This window comes from Gekko japonicus, unplaced genomic scaffold, assembly GCF_001447785.1.
Source record: "Gekko japonicus isolate JY-2015 unplaced genomic scaffold, Gekko_japonicus_V1.1 scaffold898, whole genome shotgun sequence".
Lineage (NCBI taxonomy): Eukaryota > Metazoa > Chordata > Lepidosauria > Squamata > Gekkonidae > Gekko > Gekko japonicus.
This window is the reverse complement of record NW_015160238.1, coordinates 1-22,813: the sequence shown is the minus strand read 5'-3', so window position 1 is coordinate 22,813 and position 22,813 is coordinate 1. Positions and strand designations below refer to the sequence as shown.

At 41.1% G+C, this 22,813-nt stretch overlaps 1 long non-coding RNA gene across 2 annotated transcripts in view; it reads left to right on the top strand.

Moving 5' to 3' along the window:
- Positions 1 to 21,639, top strand: part of LOC107112024 — an 80,536-nt gene extending 58,897 nt beyond the window's left edge. For both annotated transcript variants that reach the window (XR_001482580.1, XR_001482579.1), the window contains exon 4: positions 21,563 to 21,639. This is a non-coding gene — a long non-coding RNA (uncharacterized LOC107112024). The remainder of the gene's footprint in view (positions 1 to 21,562) is intronic.
- The last annotated feature ends 1,174 nt before the right edge of the window (positions 21,640 to 22,813 follow it).

Below are 22,813 nucleotides of genomic sequence, written 5' to 3'. Positions count from 1 at the left end.
TTCAGGTTAAATTGCCGTGTTGGCACTTTGCGATAAATAAGTGGGTTTTGGGTCGCAGTTTGGGCACTCGGTCTCTAAAAGGTTCACCATCACTGTCCTAGAGGAACACAAGAGCAGCAAAGACATAAGAAAATACAATTTTGCCAATTTCTCTTTTGATTAAATTTAAATTTCTCTGTAAATTATCCCAATGATGCATTTTATTAAAATCAACTGGAGATATGGAACCCCACAGTGTAGCTGTTCTCAGTGTATGTGTTTGTGTATGTGTGTGAAGTATCACCAAGTTGCATTGAGACTGAGCAATATGCAGAGTATGGAGTTGAAGAAGAATGAAAACAAAGTTTTAGCGATCCCCCCCCCGTCAATTTGACCACTCTGATTAAAAGCTACGAAACTGATCAGTGAATGGTCTGTTTTATTTACTTTATAATGTTAAGTGTCTCTGCCTAAAACTAAAAGAAGTTCACACCAGAAAGACACAATTTTAGTATGGTGTGTTCCTAAAGGGAAGCTGTAGGGTTAATATTTTTTAAAAGTTTCTCCAGTGTCTAGTTCTTGTGGTCTTTACATACATTCTGTTTTCATGTATTTTTCTGTCTCTCAGAACATTTTTTTAATCAGGAAACCCTAGGTAAATATTAATTTCTGGGGCAATGATATTCAAGCCTCTGTTAAGGAAAGCATACTGTTAATTTTTTCCCTTAAATCTTCCGTTATGGTTGTGAGGTTGTCATGTCAGTTGATCTGCTAAATTTAGAAATATAAAATTGGATATATGGGTTCATTAATCAGAAATGTATGATCATACCAGCTACTGAAAATACAAGCCACATTTTTTGCTTTTATAGTAGTCATTGGAGGGGTTGATTGTGGCAATTATATTTATGCTTTATAAGTGTTACTTTTTATTACTACTTTAATTTTATACCTTTTTAAAATGCTTATCTCCTCTACTGAGTGTGTTTACTAAATTTTGTTATCCCTTGTGGTAAAATTTCCATAGCAAGCTGTCTCCACTCTAGTAACATTTTAGTGGATTAACTTCTTTTAAGCCCTCAGTAGCTTCCTTGTTATACAAACAAAGGTGCATTTGGCAGCCAGTATTCAAAATTAGGAGCCTGTGTTTTCTATGGCTATGTCTTTTCTGAGTTTTTATTTATTTATATTTACATTTATATCCCGCCCTCCCCACCATTCGGCAGGCTCAGGGTGGCTAACAACATATATAAAAATACATTAAAATTCCATTAAAACTGTCAATTTTTTCTTTAGAATTTTAGAAACTTTAGAAAAAGAAACAATCAAACTTACCTGCCTGTGTTCCCTGTTCCTTTTCCTTGTACTTTAAATGCACCCTAGCTCTTTTGCAGTATTTTTGTTACGTTTATCATGGTACACAGAAGGAAATGAAACTAGTTTTATAATGCCACTTCACCATGTCTCCTAATGACATTCAGAGCCATTATCCATGTCCTTCATATTACAGGCAAAAAAGGCTTGTCGGCCCCTAACTATATAATAGCCTTAGGTGGGGAGCTTTTGTTTCCATTCATATTGAGATGGCACAGATGTGTAAATCGTTTCTGAATTCCTCTCTGACACCCAGCTATGGCCATTGCTCCTTTTGATTCTCTCTCAGGAACAAGCCAGAATAAGCTATTAAAAATTTCAGTTACAAGCAACTTCAGAATGCTGTGTTAGCATTTGAGGAAAGTGGATAAATTAAAACAGTTACAATGAGCTGCTAAAAATAGACTGTGGCTCATATGGAAAGCAATTGAAGGACAGTTATGTATGGCATAAGTTGCTTTTAAAGCTCTCTCTCTGTATGTGTGTGTGTTTATATGTATTTTAAAAATTAATATATCTGTTGTCATAATAGCCCAATAGTTGCTGCACCAGCTCCAGTTTTCTGCTCACAGAAGCCTATTTCCCCCCCCAAAGTTGGGCCTGATTTGCATATTTATATTTGCATATATTTGCATAAACATTTACATATATAAGCGTTTCTCTGAGGAAAATAATGGGATAGCCGCTGCCTCCAAGTATTCCACATATACTCCCAAAGTGCATGTAGGTCTCTGGATGGAGGACTTAGCCCTTTAATAACAACTGAGATGCAGAGATCTGTTTTAGGTGTGACCAACTGGTTCTGTGATACTATTGTTCTCTTCCCCCCACCCATTTAAGCAACAGACTCCATATCATATGCGTATGAGTTGTTTCCTCACTTTCAAAAGAGGCTTACCATTTGGTGTGGGGAATTGCTGCTTGAGAGACACAGGATGAAGGTTCTGTTGGGCACACAGAAATAGTTATACAGTTCTTTGGATCACGGCCACTGACAGCACCGCAACTCTGGGTTAAAATAAAGGGAACTTTAATCGCAGTAAAATGTTGATTTTATAATTAAAATGACTTGGAAGAACTCAAGTTCATATTAAAGGCCCTGTTTAGTTATAAGATAGTTACTTCTGGCTGTTTTAAAAGCTGTAAATATTGTGCTCTACTTGCACAACTAACGAGTGATTCTGCTTCTAAAATAACTCTGTACTGAATTTCAAACAAGTAAACTGCAAAGCTCTTAACGTAACTTGCAAAAGGAAGGTAAGTGTGCTAGTTATGGTTTTCCTGTAGCCAGTTTCGAATAGCTTTATATATAAAACTTCTGAACTGACTGAAACAGACCAAAGACAGATATCTACAAAAACAGGAAATTCTTTTCTCTGCCCTTTCTCTGCAGGCCTGAACTGTGTGATAGATGTGCGTTAGATGTGCACTTTTTTTTACAAATGGCTACAAAACTTTTTCAGTTAGTGTTGCTTATTAGTTAAACTGCCCGGTACTACTTTTCTTATGAGGTAACTTGCTTAAATGTGTTTGTTTTACAAGAAGAGTTAGGTAAAGTGAAATGTAGTAGGCTGAAACTAAATTATAATTCATAATATTCTTACAGAATAATTTAAAGAACATTATATAACATGAAGAAAGGAAGTTTGCCATTTTGTTTTCATGCAGAAGTGAGAGGCGAATCCTTAAGATGATGTTCTGAGAGTCAGTGCAGAGATGCAAATCTGGGATTCCAGCTGCATACATTAACATTTAGCTCAGCAGCAAAGCCTACCATTTCTCAGTTGTAGCAGTGTCTGAATAAGGTTAGTTTGTGGCAAAAAGAGACTTCCTAGTAAACAGAGGGGAGAATTAAGCAGAACTTGCCTAGTATTTATCCTAGGCTGACCTTACCCCAGGAGCTATTGCCCCAGGGATCTGTAGATCTGACTTCTGTATATGACTTTTAAAAAATGAGCTCTCATTAGTTCTTCACTGTAAACAAGCTTGCCAAATGGATACTTACTGGTTATAGCAAATGCTACCATATTATTCTCAAATTTAAGGACCAGTTGTTAGGCTTCTAATTTGTTTGAGATGAATGGAACAAATCCTAAGATCTACTTGGACGTCTGTTCAATGCTATTCAGTGTAGCTTAGTATTAGAGATGTAAAGGTCCAGGAAAAAAACTGGGGGGGGGGGAAATCAGTGAGAGATTTTTTTAAAAAAAAATCTAAGAGGTTTTTCAATTTTTCTAATGGAAACACTGGGAAATTTTGGGGGGAACACCTCCTATGAAATATTTTTTTTTAATTGAGAAAAACATTGTCCTAAAAAGCATTTCACTCATTCCAAATGTATAGCATGAAAAGGTCTGAGGACTTTTTCAACCCTTTTCAATGAAAAAAATGTGAAATCTGAAATGGCTGGCTGTTTTCTCTTTTGAAGTTAGTGGAATGCTTTTTAAGAAAAAGTTCTACTCAAACTGTTCAGCGTTAACATTTGAATTTAAGAAATCTACTAGAAGATTCCTTTGCATACTGTAACCACCTACAACAATTTCTTGAAAATTGATTAAATGTAAATAGCTTGAGCAATAATTAATGTGCTTTCAATGGTATAAAGTTTAATATCCAAACCTGCCCAATGGGACTGTACAGGAGTGTTTCTGTCCAAATAATACACTTTCTTTTTTTTGCTACAGAGTTTGTCCTTTAACTTCAGTTTTTCTTGCCATTCAGATGGCAAAAATTAAGGTACCATGTGCTATGGTAGCGTAGGGTGAAGCAGCTTGAAACTGTTTCTCCATGCCTTTTATATAATTGCAATTTTTGTTACAGAAAATGAAGACATTTATACTTTTAAATGGTATAAATATGACAAATAGTATTCCTTCATATTTAATAAAAACCTTGCCCAGGTGGTGGACCCCAATACTCACTAAACTGTTTAACCAAATAAATAACACGGGCATATTCCCAATAGGGTGGAAAACCAGTATAGTAGTCCCTATACATAAAAAGGGGGACAAAACAGACCCAAAAAACTATTGCCCCATAAGCCTCCTTGGTACAGCATCCAAACTGTATGGGAAATATGCCTCCACTGTCACCTGTTCCTCCTCTTGTTCTCTGAAACTGCAGTTACCATAGGGTTGGCAGGCCCCAGGTGGGAGTGGAGATTTCATGGGCTCTTGCCAGTTGACCAACAGCAGAAGCCCTGCTTTCAACAGCCATGATTCAGTGTGATGTCCTTGATGTGATGAAATCATGCGGAAGTGATGTCATCACACCAGGAGATGTCACACCTCTATGCTCACCATAGAGTCTTGCCCAAAATACTAAAGTGTCACCATGTGATGTCCCCAGCATGATGCTGTCACTTCTATATGACATCATCACATCAGGGGTATCATGTGCAGTGATGTTGTCTCACCCACCCCTCCCGGAAAGCTCCCTCCTACCCCCCCACTGGCAACCCTAAGTTAGCATGACCTCAACTTTCCAAAGAGAGAGAAGCTTCTATGATTTTGTAGGCCTGGAGCCTGAAGAAGTGTTTCTGAAAAGCCAAGAGACTGCTGGGCAAGTCAGTCTCTTGACACTGCCTGTTTGAAACATTTGTTCCTGTAGTAGACCATACTGGAAGTTTTCTTTGCAACTGCTAGGATTAAAATTTTAGTCCACAGTGGTATCCTGACAACCATATTTATGGATCTCAAGTATTGTTTCCGGCTCAGGATGTGAATGAAGGCAGTCTTTGAAACTCAATGAGAAAAGTGTGTGGTGGTAACAGAGGCTTGGGTAACATATCCAGCTTGATATTACATTGAGGGGCGTGAAGCTAGCAGGAATTCCCCTGAACACTCTAAAATGGGAGTAGCCCACCTGCTGGAATGCTCTGCAGAGTACATTGATTAAATGCCTTTTGTCTCAAGCCATTAAAGCTTCCCCACGCCCTGGCTAGGAATAATTGACTCAAGTTTGCAGGACAATAACCGAGGCTCCTGTCTGGACTCTGCCAAACCCCCTCCACTCCCCAGCTTGATTCAATCAGGCTCCAAGGCAGAACTTCTAGCCCTGCCCCACCCTGCCCCATTGTCATCTTGAGTATGTCTCCCATCCCAAGGTCAGTCACAATCTCAATCACTAGTACCCTGTTCCAGTCTCCCCTCCTGTGACAACTTCAGCAGTTTTTTCTGAATTCTCCAATAAGACTTCAGCTTTCAACCCTCAGTCTAATCATGTCCTCACAAAGCACCAGCTCTGCAGTTCATATAATTCAGGGTGTACAAAAGTCATCCTCCAGATTGCTGTTTCTTCATCCTGAGGCTGCTTTCTCAACCTCACAATTGGCTTGCTTTTCCAGACTTCCACCCTCCTTGGTTAAAATCACTTAGATTTTAGATCCAGTGAAGTCACTGGATTCCTTTCCGGCACCTCTGGTTTTCTTGATACGCAGATCTATGATCTGAAATCTTCATTGAACTGGACTCTTGGTGGTCTCTTCTCTTAATGATCAGGCTTGTATGTCCTCTTTAATCTTCCCAACGCTTCCCTGGCTTTCGCTACAGCTTGCTAGTCTCTTCCCCCAGGTTTTTCTCAATAGGCAATAGCTTCAAATCAAATAGGCTTCTGTAAAGGTTTTATTGATTCATTGCATCACTGCTTTGCTATATTTTCTCATTTCTTGTCTCTCTCTGTGTGTGTGTGTGTGTGTTTTAACTTTATGCCCTGTTAGGGGAATAAAGATTTTTTTCTCATTTAAGAACTATTTTTCTTTGCTTGTTTTTGGGAGAGCTGATATACTCTAGACAGTTTGGCCCCAATATATTAATTGCGTGGAAGACGTGTTCTCCCCAAACAGTCAAGGAGTGCACTGAGAGTCCTACAGGCCCTGCATGTGTACCAATTTGGGCGAGAATTACCATGGGTAGAGGGAGGGCTCTGATAAACACAGTCACTCAACTTGCTGTCCAGCTGTTACATGACAACTGAATCCACTTCTGAATCTCATCAATATTAATGCTCTCTGAATGCCCCTGAATAATACAATCAGTAGTATTTCTAGATGAAGCCCTTTCCTTTATTGTGTCCACAAGGGAGCAGATTTTAGGAGACGTAAATGTAGAATGCATTAGTGTTCATTGCTTATAGCTACCAGTTCTTGATAACGTGAATATAACGAGAGGGAATTAGACCATTTTTTCTAAGGATATAGATGTAAAAAGCACTTCAGTATTACAGTGTCAGAAATCTACATTTCATCATTATTATTTCATGATCTGTGAGTAGAGGGGAAGCTAAGCAGAAGTCTGACTTCTCAGGTGTAAACCTTTATCTTGATCAACCTGACAAAAGGCCATTGGCAACACGGGTTTAGGTATGTAGGCCAGTTTTATCTCTTGGCTCCTGCTTGTGACTCTTGTTTATTGTTACTCAGTTGTTTGGCTACGTTTTGGCTTTGTGTTCTGTTACGTTTTCACCCTTTGTAAGCAACTTTGGGATTCTGTTTTTAGGAGAATGGTAGGTTAAAAGTATTTTTAATAAGAACAAAACCTGACCTGTTGTTAGTCCTTACTGTTCCTTTTCAGATACATGCACTATGAACCTTCCAGAACACTCCTTAAGAGTTCGTCTCTTTTCCCTGGGGACACGACAGGCCGTACTTCATGCATTAGTGGAGTTCTGTAGCATTATGACCTACCGATGTAGCTTGGGCACCACTTCCCTTCCACGTGCCTTGCCCTTTCTTGTGAGAGACAGTCATATTATTGACAGTGTTTGCTGACTTCCACGTGAGTGCCCCCCCCACCTTCCTGTAGGAAGAGAAACAGGTACTTTCACTTGGGAGATCTTGATAGAGCTGTGTTCTGAAATCTGGCGGAGTTCTCTTGTTGTCAGCCTGCGAAGGCGATATCCTGCCTTCAGTTGTCAGAATGCTGTTCGTCTGGGACTTCCAAGAGGCTGCTTTCCGTATCTTCCAACAAAGTGAGGTCCCCTCCCCTCAGTCTCCCAGGATCCAGTAATTTCAGAAGCTGTGTTCTTCAAGGGGAAGAAAGGCAGTAGAAGAGGAATGGTACTTGGGCCCAGCAGCTGCATGCTATTCCATCTGGTATTCCCCCTCACATTGTAATACCGTGCCTCACACTTAAATGAAGCCTAAGGAAAGCATCTTTCCTAATAGCCTGCAGAAATCTTTAGCTGACATTGCTTGCTCAGAATACCTTATTGGTATTTATTGGGTATTGTCTCAGCCCTGATTTGGCTATCCAAAAATATTCAGTATATTTTGGGGCTGCCGAATAGCTGGTGTTTAAAAGGATTGCCTTCCCTTTAAACACCTTCCGGATGAACTCGCCACGGAGTTTACTCATGGCACAGCTTGCAAAAAATGGTCCCTTTAAGAGCCTTTTGCAAGCCGTGCCATGGGCGAATTCCAAGTAACGAGTTCTCCATTATACCCTGGGGGGGTATATACGAACTGGGGATATCTGTGGCTCGGGGTGTGTGTGTTTTTTTAGGTAGAGGCACCATATTTCTGGCATAGCTGCTGGTGCCTCTCCTCAAAAAACCCCCCAGGTTTAAAAAAGATTGGACTGGGGGTCCAAATTCTGTGAGCCTCAGAGGTAGATGCCCCTATCCTCCATTGTTTCCAATGGAGGAAAAAAAGGCATTTAAATGGAACACAGTCCCTTTAAATGCCTTTTGCAAGCCATGATGCGAGTGAACTCTAAAGTGCCAAATTCACCCAGAAGGTTTTTAAAGTTTTCCCTAGTGAAGGTGTTTAAAGCCCACCCTAGTGAAGTAATGAACAGTGATGAGTATTTATTATTTATCTACTTCATTTGTACCCTGCCTTTCTCCCTAGTGAAGACCCAAATTGGTTTATATCACTCTCCTTTTTTAATCTTCATAACAACACTATGTGAGGTAGGGTGTATGTGACAGACCCAAGGCCCCCAGTGGGCTTTCATGGCAGAGGGGGGATTTGAACCTGGACGTCCCAGATCCTAGTCCACCACTCTTAAGTGCTACAACAGCTTTCATGCTATTTCTTAGTGTAGTTGCTACGTGTGCGTTTACCAAGACAGTGTGCTGCTTGTTCACTTACATATATGCTTACATGTGTGCCTACTTGTTTGGGGTATTGGCACCCCAAGCCTATCTTCTGGTGCAGGGCACTGGTCCAGCAGTCTCATTAAGTAGCATCTTACCAAAGGCCTCCCAAGTCCTGGAAGCAGTCCTGTGGAGCTGTGTTAAAAATATGTATTTTGAGTAAAAAAGCCAAAAGCATCGTATGAAGTGGAGTGGGCATAGGGCAGGGATGAATACAAGTATTTAATGCTGCTAGCTGGAAAATTAGAAGTAGAAAGTAGGAGCTTTAAAGGATTTTCTAATTTATGCAAATTCTTATTCTTGTGCATCTTTCCAGTGGTTTCCAGCTGCTTCCACTATATATAATCTGTAAGCGTTCGACCACTAAGCAATGTAGGATTAGACTGACGGACTGCATGCACCGTGTGATTAATAAGAAACATATATTTAGAGGATGTAATAAGCTTTCATCAGTTTGCATAATTATATCTCTTCTTAAAAATTCATACTCATCATAGAAGGAAGAAGCTTTGACCGAGGGGTAACAAAAAAATATGAAACAAGTTACAGACTTTAAAAGTTTTTGCTTAAATGCTGTTCTTTGAGGCTTCCATACATGAACGCCTAAACAATAATTTGATACACAATTGAAATATACTATGTTATTTCTTAGGTTTAAATATTCTAGTGATGTTTAGTTTATTTATTTATTTGGATACTTTTACCCTGCTTTTGTACACTGCGTGTGGACTCAATGCAGATTACAATGTAAGAAAACAGGTCATAAATATATACATACAAAAATATGACAATCCTACCTTGAAGCAACAAACACTAATCCACAAGGGAAAGAAAGGGAAAAGACCAGGTGGTAAAAGCTCTACTCCTGATGGCAATAGTCTTTTTCCAGGTGCTTCGTTGCTTCCAGGAGGCATCTCCTTTTCAGCTTGCAGGGCTGGAGGAGATGAGCAGAGCAGGTGGTAAAGCTCTACCCCACTGGCAACAGTCTCTCTCCATGTTGGATGGGAGGTTTACATAGGGTTGTCAGGTCCCATCTTCTCCGTGGCAAGGGGATTTGGGTGTGTGTGCCGGGGAGGGTGAGGGACGCAGTGCCACGTGTGCATCTCCCCTCTTTCCCCCTACCTTTTAAAGGGAGCCTTCCATTTAAATGACAGGGGGAAAAGCGGGCACTGTGCGTGCCTGCCCTGCAAGCAGCGATTTTGCCGCTTGCAGGGCAGGAGTGGGTGGCCCCCACTTGAAAAGAGCAGGCACTGCAAATTCATAGCTTGTGAGGCAGGCAGGCATGGTGCTTGCTCTTTTCAAGCAGGGCTGCAGAGGACTGTCGGGGGCAGGGCTTCCCTCTGCCAACCAGCTGGCTGGCGTCTGGGGGGGAAGCCCAAAAAATCAGGGGATCCCTCACCCCCATTTGGGCACCCCTAGGTTTATGTATCACGCATGTTCGTGTATTTTTAAAGAACTGAAAACGCATTGAATACTTTATAGAAATCACGTTGTGAAGAGAATGTATGCTAACATGTTTGTTAACAGGTTGGGGCTTACAGTAGCATTTCACCTGCTGTAGCTTGTAAGGACATGCCAACAAACAAAAAACCACTGTGATAAAATTGACAACGACATATTTAATAATTCTGTGAGCATCAATTTGTGAAGCTATTAATAATACAATATAGTTAGAGAATTCTGACATAAGCAAAGCAAAGTCCAACATAAAAATATCCTCGATGAGCACATCGGTTTTCCTCATGAGTAGTCTTATAAAGTTAGAAGGTGTCAGCCTCTAGATTCAGCTTAGTTTCTTTTTTAAAACAGTATAGCTTCTTATATTCTTCTTCGTTAAATTATCCTGTAAAAAGCATAGTTAGGAGTGGGAAAAGACATCATGCTGAATGGAATAGTTTTGTTATCATTTTTAACTAGAATAATTTTAAGCTTACTTTGAGTTCCATTGCAAGTACTTGAATAGGAGCAAGCCAATTACTAAATTTCTAGTCGTAGCAGCCAGCCCAAAATTTTTATGTGGCAACAGGCCTACTTTAAATTGGGTGGCATTTGCCCTCCGTTTCACATTGTTGGCTGGTAGCTCTCTATTAGGGAGTAGCATTTCAGCGTTTCTTATCTATCTGGCTGAAGAAGAAGGCTTTTGGAGCCTAAGTGCCAAGAGGACCTGTAACCTGGAGGGTCTCACAAAGGTACCTAGGTGTAGCTATGAAAGCCCAGGAAGGAGGTAGGGTGTACTGGCATTACAAACTGATTAAGTGCAACCTCCCCCAGCTCAGGGTTTTCAGTAGCAATAAGACTTCACTTCACTCTCAATAACAAAAGACTTTTCAGCACTGGAACATCCTGGCATATGGCAGAGGGGTCGGCCCAGCCGAAGTTGTTATTTCATTAGCCAACGCCTGGTTCATCTTTCCCCTCTTTTGCTCAATCAAGAAGTGCACTCAGCAAGAATTTACACTCCATCCTGTTTCAGGAGCTATCTTGACTCACCCAAACTTTTGTGTCAATGCAGATTTGGCTCACTTTTAACTTAATTAAGGTATGTTAATCATGTTGCCTCACCCAGGTTCACTGTACCCATGCAGATTTGGCTTACAATAGCCTAATCAAGGTGTTTCCCCCACCAAAGTTTGACAGAGGTTAACTTTAAATCAGCCAGTGAGATTCAGACTTCACATCTTGGACCCGTCGGGTTCCTGGGGAAGTGGGTTCCCATGTCCAGCTATGGGACTCTTCCCCATAAAAAGTCCATCCCAGGTCAGTGAAAAGTGTGCCAGGGATTTCTCACTACCTGAATACCCTGGGAACTGTGTTGCAGGCTCCTTTTTTTAGCTCCTTGCTCTACTCTTTGGACATAGCCGTGTTTGTCCCTAGATCTCTCCAGACCTCAAGCCCAGGATTTCAGGTCGTGTGTTCCTTCCTGAAACTTCCCAGTTTCCTCCCTCCTCCCTTTCATAACTCTGCCCTCTTGTTGCTGTGCACGTGTGGTTACTTAGGGAAGTAACTTTCATAACTCTGCCCTCTTGTTGCTGTGTACGTGTGGTTACTTAGGGAAGTAGTTCTCCGGTGCTTAGTGTAGGTTCTTTACATTTTTGCTTGTTTTATTTTGTATACAAACATTGTGTTTACAACCACTTTCACACTCTCTTTCCTCCTAATTTTATTTTGGTCATCCCTTAAAAAAATATTTTGGGGTATCCCCCTCGAGATCCACCCTGGTATGCATGGACCTACAAGGTCCTGTGTTCTTTTCTGGAACCCTTTTAAAGCTAATCTCCCTTTCTCTGGGTCCAGTTTGGGTAACAAGCTCAAGTAGAGGCTTGTGCTATCAAGCAGATGCAGCTGGGGTTCCCAGCGGCAAAGGCACTATGGGTGACTAGCTGGGCTTTCAAAGTTTGCCTAAACTCACATGCCCTCATGTTTATTTCATGTCTGTTCCCAACCTTTGTATTTACATGTCAGTGTAGCAATGTATATGTATAGTGTGACTGTGCTACTGACATCATATGCCGTAGCATGTGCGTTTCACAGCAGTCTGCAAGGGTCTGCAAAGATGATGAGTGGCTACCATTGAACTGAAGTAATCAGTGGCTGGTAGAAGCCAGCTATATGTTTTAGCAGAATTGACTTTGGCTCAGGATGCCTCTTGGATGAATCCATCCGTCTGAAGCAAGAAGCCTTCACGCTTCCTCTTTACCCACTCTCTCAACTCACACATTTTCCTCTTAACTACGGTTGTGTCTAGTCTGAACATAGTCTAAGGTGCGTGTAGGTATTCTGTTGTGAATTCACAGGGAGGCTTTGCCAGTGTGAACGGTTTCTAACTGTTATTGCTGTGTTTTTTAAAGCTCAGTGTAAATGGCAAAGACAAATTAGAGTTTGTTCATGACTGGCATGAACCTAGTTAATTGTCTAATGTTGTGCTGATTTTTACAGGATTAAGTTGTAGGACTGGTGAGTACAGAGCCAGACAATGGCAGTTATTCCTAATTTACAGCATGAATAATAAATCTTGTAAATTATTTAGCCACAATTTCGTAGTAGTAATGAGTAGAAGGGTGTGATCTGTGTAAGAAGAAGTAACCAGAGCAGAATGAAAAAAGGATGTAATTTTAACACACCATCATTTAAAATTAGTTTTCCATGCAGTCTGCTTTGTGCTTACCATACCTTGTGCTGGTTTTATGCTGCCAGGAGCAAAATGCTGGGATAGCGATATCTTGATTTTTTTTTAGTTACTTTATTTATAGCCCGCCTTTCTTGCTCAGCCTCAAGGCAGGTTATGTAGGGTAACACTGTGCAGTCAAATAATATGAACCATCCAACAAAATAGTGCAGTAGGATCAGAATAATTAGCAACAATGCAAATGATCAGAGATCATATGTCATAAACAGTGCAAAAATCGAATTACAGAAGTAGAAAACAATGCAGTAAGAGCAAAATAATGCCGCAAAGTAGTTCTTATATCTTTACATGATGCCCACCTTGTTTTTTTGTTTTTTTTTTAAAGTGCTGGTCCGTACTAAGTACCAAATGCTGGGGAAGCAATGTCATTCTGTTCTCTGGTCCTCTTTTACTGCAGTCTAAGCTTCCCAGTGGACTAGTCTTTCCTTGCCCTAAGAGATCCCTTGAAACAGAAAAGCTGTGTCCTGAAGAACTTGTAAATATCAGCGGCTCAGCAACTCTTGTGACCCCTTCTGAAAGCAGTGCCAGGGCAATAGGGCTACGTCAGTGGATCATAGGATTAATCAATGTCTGGGTTGGTGTTTTTTTGGCTCGTTTCTCCTTCTACTCTTTATATTGAGGGTATGTGCTGCCTCCCAACAAAGCTAGTGTTGCTGTTTCAGAAGATTAGTTGTGACCTTAAACATCTGGATTTTCCTTAGCAAGAAAGGGAAATCTGAAAGCTATCTCCTCAGAATCTAGACCTATTTATGTAACACTGTGCTGAGAATGAGTCAGAAAGCGCTCTTTAAAACCTGATTCACTTATAAAAAATGCAAGAGGACAAAGGAGGAGTTAATGCTAATTGCAGTGCCTTAGTAAGGCTAGACATGGCACTTAGGAAATCCATGAAGCTGCCTCAGAGGATACATTTTTGAATCTTTGCTGAGTATACGTGAATAGTGGAGCTGCGGAACAAACCCATATATTCTGACACTTTGGAACAACAGGTCTCCTTGCTTTGTGACTCGGGGTGGTATGTTTGAGTTGAAGACATATGTTCTGTTTGTGCCAAGAAAGCTGAGTGCACTTAGTTCCTGAAAGCGTTAAGACCTGTTCTGTCTTCAGGATGAAAAGGACAGTTACTGCAGGAAGAAATTTGGCAACTCCTTTGAAACTGAATGTTAGAGCTGTGTAATTGGAATGTTGCCTTCTCCCTTTTAAGGGGAAACTATTTTCTTAGCTATTCGGTTAAAAGGTAAAAATCCTGTCATATCTGCATCAGCTGGTTTGTGAAAAACTGCTTGTCAAGAACAATGCCTTGCCAGAACTAATGGGTTATTTGAAAAGGCAGTGCAGCCATGGGAGTAATCTAATTTTCATCCGGCAGCTTTCATTATTATTAGCATATTACAGTTCTGGTCTTTGCAGTATGCACCTTTTGGCACAGTGTGTGCAATATGAGACTAACTAACCAGGGTAAAATGTGAGACCGGTGCTTTTTTTTTTTTTTTAAGTCAAGGATGAATGCTGGGATATTGAAATAATATTCAGATATTTTTAAGAGCTCTGGCGGCACAACAGTCTTTTAAAACCTTTAAAAGCTTAACATGCTGAAGCAAAAGGAATGTGAATAATGCCAGTATAAAAGAGGAAAATATATATAGTGTCTCTTTCGTAGTAAAAGAATATGCTTAGGATTGGCTCGCATTCTGTTTAGCCTCTCCTCCAATTATTTTGCCAGTCCTATGAGAATCTTGTCCCATTCAGACTCTTTTCCATATTCCATGCCACATTACAAATGATACTTTATTCATTTTTTTTAAGTGGCCAGGACTCTGCTCCATTGCAAGTGAAAATGAACACCCTTCTGCTGAACAGTGTTTTACCAAATAATGCATGAGAGTTTGGAAAAGGGCACACAGTCTCTCCAGACGTCATTTTCCCAAGAGAGAATGTAGGATATAAAAAGGTTTAAAAGTATTTAAAGTGATATGGTTAGGAGGGTTTCATGGGTCGTGCAGTTAGCGCTTCTGTGTATATGTTACTGATAGTATCGTTTCTCCCTTTTGAAATTTTTGGCACAGTTTTACAAATTGTCTTTTTTAAAAATCATCTGCATGTAATTACTTTCAAGAGAATGAAGACTGTAGTCTGGGTGGGTAAAGTGCCGCCCCTGTTGACATTAGATACTGCATAACTTGGAAGTGACCTCCTTTAAGGAACTGACTCAAGTGCAAACAAGGACACGAATGCTGGTTTTCTTGGAGCCAGTACAACTCTTCGAGAATCTGGAGCAAGCCTTTCTGGTATAGCTTCTTTTCTGCTGAAGCGCATGGCTTCATGTCTACGTATTTATAGTACATTAACTTAACCGGTCTGTTGCTTCTACAAAGCTGTAGTTAATTTATCAGTGTTGTATGCACTTTTGCCATAATCCCCCCCCTCCCCAATTTTACCTTCTAAGAAGCTCTACTATATATCGTACTAACTATCCTTGGAGGATTGTATACACTTTGGACTGTCTGTATGATTGCATGATTTCATAACCGTTATACCCTTATGTTTACTAAAACTTGTTTATTTTTAAAAACTGCAGTCTAACCTGTAAGAACAGCTACCGCTTCAGTTATTTCTAGTTTATTTTATCATGCACAGGACTCCCAGATCTCACCACAGTATTCGTGGAAATTACTTCTAGCTTGGAGCTGAAGCAATAATATATCTTATCCCACGCAGAGTTTCCTTGCCAGCCAGCATATCAAAAATATGCCCTGACCCTGTTGATGGGCCCAGGTGACCACCTGACCTCCTACAGAAGGGAGGAAACAGAATGATGGGCAGAGGTAGGAATAAAGCAGCATCAAGGTAGCATAACTGTAAACAAATAACTGGGTGGGTAATAAGGTTGCTTGACCACTGATTTTTAGGAGCAGATGTTATCCGAAGCTTTCCTTTTCATATTACTTGTGTAGCCTGTTCATATTCTTACCACTTTAAAAATCAAGGTTTTTACATGTCAGATCTTACTGGATCTTTGTTTAATGAGTTTGTAGGAAAAATATGTAAGGAACCAGGGGGGGCGTTTTGTAGAAAAGGAGCTAGGGGAACTCATTAGCATAACTCATTAGCATATGGCACACCCCCTGACATCACCGAAAGTGTGTCATAAGGCCACACACCCCGCCCCCAACGGTCCCCATGAGGGGCCTGGCGGTGGACCTGCAAGGTCGGTGGGAGTGCAAGTAAGCCCCGCGAAGGCCCTCCCTGGCCCCAGGCAGGCAGGGGTGGGGAGAGGCAGGGAGGAAGCAACTTACCCTCCCTCTTCTCCTGCCTCCTCCTGGCTGAATGAGGGCCGGAAGCGTCATGTGCCCCGCCCCCGTACCTCACCCGGGGGAACTGCGATCCCCCGCGATCCCCCCCGAAATGACCTCTGTAAGGAACTGAGGTAAACTGGTAAACATTGGGTTGTTCTGTCTATGGAGGTGGTCATCTCTTCTGTTGTTTCTCTAGTGCATCTTAAAGTATGCTGGGGTTAAGAAGTATAACGGAGTTCCCCAGGAAGTAAGGGCCAGGATGATACATGGCCCAAGAAGAGCTTACTTGTAGGTTAGAACAACTTGTGGAAGATTGTAGATGCTAGAAAGGAAGCATGTGGGAGCTCTTTGCTAATTTTGGATAACACAGAGCTGACTAGGACCGAAGGAGATGCAACCACGTGAACAAAGATATGTACATATCTCATTTCTTACAACACTGGGAAGAAAGATTCTACTGCACTTTCTAATACTGCCTGACGTTCTTCTTTTGGGGTAGTCAGTGACTCTAAATCTCATTGAGGTATGTGTAGTCTTGAAAGTGCCCCAGTGTTCATTGCTTTGCATTTATAGTGAATTTCACCTATCATGCTTGTGTAAATTCACCATGTTCTGACAGAGCCTGTTCGTTAGAGCTCTTTATAAACTGCTTGAGACATCAGCATCCTGAATACTCTTGTTATCTACCAATGATTGTATAATGAGAAAAGTATGGGCTATTAAAAGCAAACACTGAAATCCTTGCTTTCTAGTTTGAAAGCACTTTCTTTGGTCTTACATTTTCCTGTTCTGATCTGTAATAGGATTGTAGACATATTTTACAACTATTAACTGGATAAAGGACTTCGACAAAATCTCTTTTGGTTATGTATAATCTGTACAGGTTTGCGGATAAAGGACTTCGACAAAATCTCTTTTGAATGGTTATGTATAATCTGTACAGGCTTGTCACTATTTAATTGTTGTAATCTCCATCCTAAAATGCTGGCAAGGCAAACACCTTTGCTGGTGCTTTTTGTCTTTCAACCATTGTAGAACACTGGTTTTATACCATATTTCCCAAATCAGCGATTGCACTGAGAGATCTGTAGAATCCTAAATCGTTTTGTTAAAAACTGGTATTTTCTGATACTTTTGTAATATCTGTATGGGTTTTTTGAAAAATATATGTGAGACCATTTCTTAAACAGTAAAGATAGTATATAGCAGTGATGGCGAACCTTTCAGAGACCAAGTGCCCAAACTGTGACCCAAAACCCACTTATTTATTGCAAAGTGCCTGCATGGCAATTTAACCTGAATACTGAGGTTTTACTTTAGAAAAAACAACTCATACATTAATTTAAGATGATCCAAACAAAGTAAGGAAAGCAGAGAATGCGACACTTTAACGATGGTCTTGGCCTGGCTGGGGCGATGGCACGTGCACCCACAGAGAGGGCTCTGAGTGCCACCTCTGGCACCCGTGCCATAGGTTCGCCACGACTGGTATATAGTATATTTTGCAGTTTCTCTTTGCACTCTCTCCAATCAGCCAGATTAAATCTGCAATTTGCAGCACTCGGTGTCAAACTTGATGCCTGTGCCAGTGATTGCCCAATGGCTGGAAGGCCTATGATGCAGATTCATAAATGTTAGGAAAGTCTCTGCCATGTGATTTAATTGTTAAAATAGCTGAGAGAACTGGGATCTTTGGCAAGGGAATTTCCATATTTCAGGGTTTTGAATTTGTATTTTAATTGTATTTTTGCTGTTTTCTTGGCCGCTTGGGGGTGGGGGCTGCTTATCATGAAAGCTTTGCAAAGGTGCAGATTAGGAGATGGTTGAGTCTAGATGCTAATCTTTATGTGACCACGTTGCCAATCACCTCTCTAATTGGTATTGTTCATCTGAATGCAGCTACTGTCAGTGTTGTCAACTGAGATGGTTAAGCTTGCATACAAATGCATATGCAACTAGTTGAGATGAAAGGCCCTACTTAAATTTCTTAAGAAATTATCTGCTTGTACAAAGCTCTTCACCTGACTACTAATAATTATCTATAAGTAGACTGAGTTAAAAGTATTAATTTTGGAACTCTGAATTTTGCATAGGACTATAGTGTGTGCTTTTACATGTGAATGCCTCATAAATATTTCCCAAGAGCAATTTATTTTTCTAATTCACTTAAACAGTCTCTGTGTTACGTAGGGCTTCAAGTGGTTTTGAATACATCTATTCAAACACACAGCTGTTGTGAAAAACTTTACTTAGGTTACTGTCATTCTCTGTAGAATATTCGGAATGCTTGATAACCGGCAGTCTTAACTGTGTTGAATAAAATGCATCCTGAAGTGGATTGAAACAGTCCCTGCACTTTATCCTAACGTAACAAACGTTTTGATTGCCAAACCTCAAAAATCCCGGTCTCTAAGGTGCTACGGGACTCAAATCTGGCTGTTCTACTGCAGTGTTCCCTCTAAGCTGAGTTAGTGTGAGCTAGCTCACAGTTTTTTAGCCTTCTGCTCACACATTTTTGTCTTAGCTCAGGAAGGATGGCCCCAGAGCAGACTAATTTATGCAGCAGCCAGATCACTCACAACTTTAATGCCAGTGGCTCACAAAGTAGAATTTTTGCTCACAGGACTCCACAGCTTAGAGGGAGCATTGCTGCAGCTCAAGATGGCTACCCTCTGAAATTATTTTACACTTGGTCTCTCCCTCTCTCTAGTATCAAGCACACTATTACACACAGAGCCCCAAGTGGCTGTTAACAATCTGAGCTGCGGTGGCTCAAGTGGTTAAGATGCTGAACTACAGGCTGTGGAAGGTCAGTAGTTCAGCAGTTCGAGACCCGGGTGCCGCAAGACGGAGTGAGCTCCCGTCTCTAGTTCCAGCTCCTGCCAACCTAGCAGTTCGAAAGCAAGAAATTGCAAGTAGATAAATAGGTACTACTTTGGTGGGAAGGTAACAGCATTCCGTGCACCTTGGTGTTTAGTCATGCCAGCCACATGACCACGGAAATGTCTTCGGACAGCGCTGGCTCTTCGGCTTTGAAACGGAGATGAGCACCGCAACCCTAGAGTCGGACTCGACTGGCTTTCGAGCAAGGGAACCCTACCTTTTTATACTTGTATGAGTTTATGGACTTGTAAGTGAAAGAAAATCTCAGATGTGTATATATGAAGGCTTCCATGCGCACATTAAAAAACTTGGATTTTGTTTAGTTTGTTTTATTTATACCCCATCCACCCACACACCGTGGAGATCCAAATTCATTTAAACCATTGTTCTCCCCTCTCCTATTTTATCCTCACAACTACTTTGTGAGATTAGACTGTGAGGGAGTGACTGGCCCAAGGTCACCCGACAAGCTTCTGTGAGAGATTTGGGATTGGAACCTGGTTCTCCATCCTAGTCCGACACTATAATAATTCCACCACACTCACTCTGGGTATGTTCCAGTCAAACTGAAGCAGTTTTAAACCCCATTGTTATACACTTTTAAAACGCAGGTATTATTTTCTTAACTGGGACAAAAAATTGAAGATTTTAAATTCTTAGGTCTTCGATTTTAGCTTGCAAGACTTCCTAAAATTATGGCATATACCTGATGATTTTTTGGAGTTTGGGCAAATAAGGAAAAAAAGAATCCAGCTGATCAGTACCCATAAGGCCACTGGGGCCAGGAGACTTGAAGGAGCATTTGTTCCCATATTGTCCAGCCTCCCAGTTAACATCTTCCTCACTGGCTTTTATCTCTGTGAAGAAGAAGAAGAAGAAGAAGAGATTGGATTTATACCCCGCCCTTCACTTGGAGTCTCAGAGCGGCTTACAAACTCCTTTCCCTTCCCCTCCCCACAACAGACACCCTGTGAGGTGGGTGGGGCTGAGAGATCTCTGACAGAAACTGCTCTTTTTCAAGGACAGCTGTGCCAGAGCTTGTGACTGACCCAAGGTCACATCAGCAGGTGCAAGTGGAGGAGTGGGGAATCGAACCCGGGTCTCCCAGATTAGAGTCCGCACACATAACCACTGCACCAAACTGCCCTTGACTGCAGCGGTGAGGTGAGTGGCAGCGAGAGCTGGGGTATTTTCAGTGGTGGCGACTCATCATTAGAAGTGCCCTCCCCCTTGAGGACTGCCTGGAACCATCCCTACTCTTTTAAGGACCAGATCAATAAATTTATCTGTATTGAATTAATTTGTATTGAATCAACATTCTCTAAAATGTCCTATTGTTGGCAGACATTCTCAGGTCTTGCAAATTGAAGGCTGCTGTGGCTTCTTTTATTGAATCAATCCCATCTCATGTTGGTTCTTCAATTTCTCCTGCTGCCTTCAATGTTTATTTCAACATTTATTTTTGCCTACACTTTTAACTAAGGAGTTGATTTTTAAAAATTGTTTTTTGTGCCCTGCTATAGCCCTAGCTGCAGTGGCTCAAGTGGTTAAGACGCTGAACTGCAGGCTGTGGAAGGTCAGTAGTTCAGCAGTTCGAGACCCGAGTGCTGCATGATGGAGTGAGCCCCCTTCTCTAGTTCCAGCTCCTGCCAACCTAGCAGTTCGAAAGCAAGAAATTGCAAGTAGATAAATAGGTACCACTTCGGTGGGAAGGTAACAGCGTTCCGTGCGCCTTGGTGTTTAGTCATGCCGGCCACATGACCACGGAAACGTCTTCGGACAGCGCTGACTCTTCGGCTTTGAAACGGAGATGAGCACCGCAACCCTAGAGTAGGATTCGACTGGCTTTCTAGCAAGGGAACCTTTACCTTTATAGCCCTAGTGTTATTTTCCTTTGTGTGCTCTTGCTTGTTTTTTAATGGCTGTATGGTTTTATTATATTGTCCTAGTTGTGAGCTGCCCCAAACAGGTCTCTGAAGAGGCAGCATAGACACTTCCTAAATAAATATTCCAATTGCTTTTCTGGCTCATTTCATACATCCGCTGAAGCAGTTGTGCCTTGAATAATTGCTCTTAAAGGCGCCACTGGACTCAAATTTTGTTCTGCTGCTTCAGACCAACATGGCTACCCACCTGAACCAGGCTCTTGCTTGTTTTTTAATGGCTGTATGGTTTTATTATATTGTCCTAGTTGTGAGCTGCCCCAAACAGGTCTCTGAAGAGGCAGTATAGACACTTCCTAAATAAATATTCCAATTGCTTTTCTGGCTCATTTCATACATCCGCTGAAGCAGTCTTGTGCCTTGAATAATTGGTCTTAAAGGCGCCACTGGACTCAAATTTTGTTCTGCTGCTTCAGACCAACATGGCTACCCACCTGAACCAGTCTTTCGCCTGTGAGTTGTCACACTAGTTAGTGAGGTAAAGGTGAACTGTACAAATAGGCCCGCATGCCTCACAGTGTCAGGTACAACACTAAATGCTAGAAATAGTACGTTCCCTGCCTCTTCTGAAATTAATTCACGATGCAAGTCCTGCGCGCCAGCACTTAATCAAAAGCAATATAATTTGGTCTGACATCAGGTTGATTTTGTGCCCAGAATATCATCAGTAGAGGTGATTGCCTGAAAAACATTTTTTTTTAAAGAAATAACTTGTTCACAAAGAATTAGCAAAAAAGATTACAAGACAACTTTTTGCAAGCTTATTTTATTAAAGCATTTGTGTCCCATGCTTCCATCCTGTATAGGAACCCTAGGGTGGTGCTTACAACAAAAGCTAAAAGCAGCAACAATAGAACTGGCAAAGAAAAACAACACAAGCAGCAGCAGCAGCATAAAAAGTAAGTAGTCTTTTCCTCATAGCATTTTGATTCTCCTTGCACCATCTAAGATATGGTAATCTAAAATAATCTAAAATTACTAAAGTCTTAGTGAATTATAGCTGTCATGATGAAACATATAGAGAAGAATGCTCCTAAATATATAAGGCTATGTTAGTGGCTAACTCAGTAGAACACCATCTTCATTTGTGTAAGTAGTTCTGTCTAGTTCTTATTAAGACAAGCCCTCTACATTTCAAGGTAGCCTCCAAGAATTGATTTGGCTGGAACTTCTTGAATGGCGTTTAAGAACTGCAACATGCTACTTAAGAGACAGTGTCAGAGCTATAGCAGCAACCATTATTTATCTACTTTATTTATATCTCACCTTTCTCCCCAGTGGGGACCCAAAGTGTTTTACATTGTTCTCCTCTCCTCTGTTTTATTTGTTCAAAACACCCCTGTGAGGTAGGTTAGGCTGAAAATGTGTGAGTGGCCCAAAGTCACCCAGCAAACTTCCAGAGTTGGGGATTCTAATCTCAGTTTCCCATATCCTAGTCTGACACTTATGTATACACTTATTATAAAGATAAGTATGGTTTTATGAAGTTAGTCAGTAGAAATAACACGTTTTATATTGTTTAGAAATACTAGTAACCCTGGAACAGACGGTCGCCCAGCTTAACAAACAAATAAATCAGTATGCAGAGTGCTCGATACTGGCCCAGACTGGAAATATCACTGTCCTGTTCTTTAAAGAGGCTTTCGTGAGAGGTACACTTCCAATAGAATTAACATCAAGCAACTGTAGTCATTAGGCCTCCATATCTGATGGATCAACATTGTTGCTGCTGTGTTCCTAATGAGTGATTTTTGCATTAATAATGCATTGGGTAATTGGCTTAGTTGTGAAGGTCTCTTGTTGCATGAAAAATAGCTTTCGCTAAGCATTTTCCAGTACAAGATCCTTGGCAGCAAGGGAGCAGACTCTCTTGGAGCAAATATGCTGCAGCATCTCGTTGCAGGATCAGCAACAAATTATTAGGAAAAGGTGCAGGTCTGTGGAGAACATATATTACAGAACTGTCGTTTTACGGCAATGCCCCTTGTTTTAGAATAAGTTCCTTAAAAGATAGCCATTGTTTAGAATAATAAAGGTAACGGTTCCCTTGCTCGAAA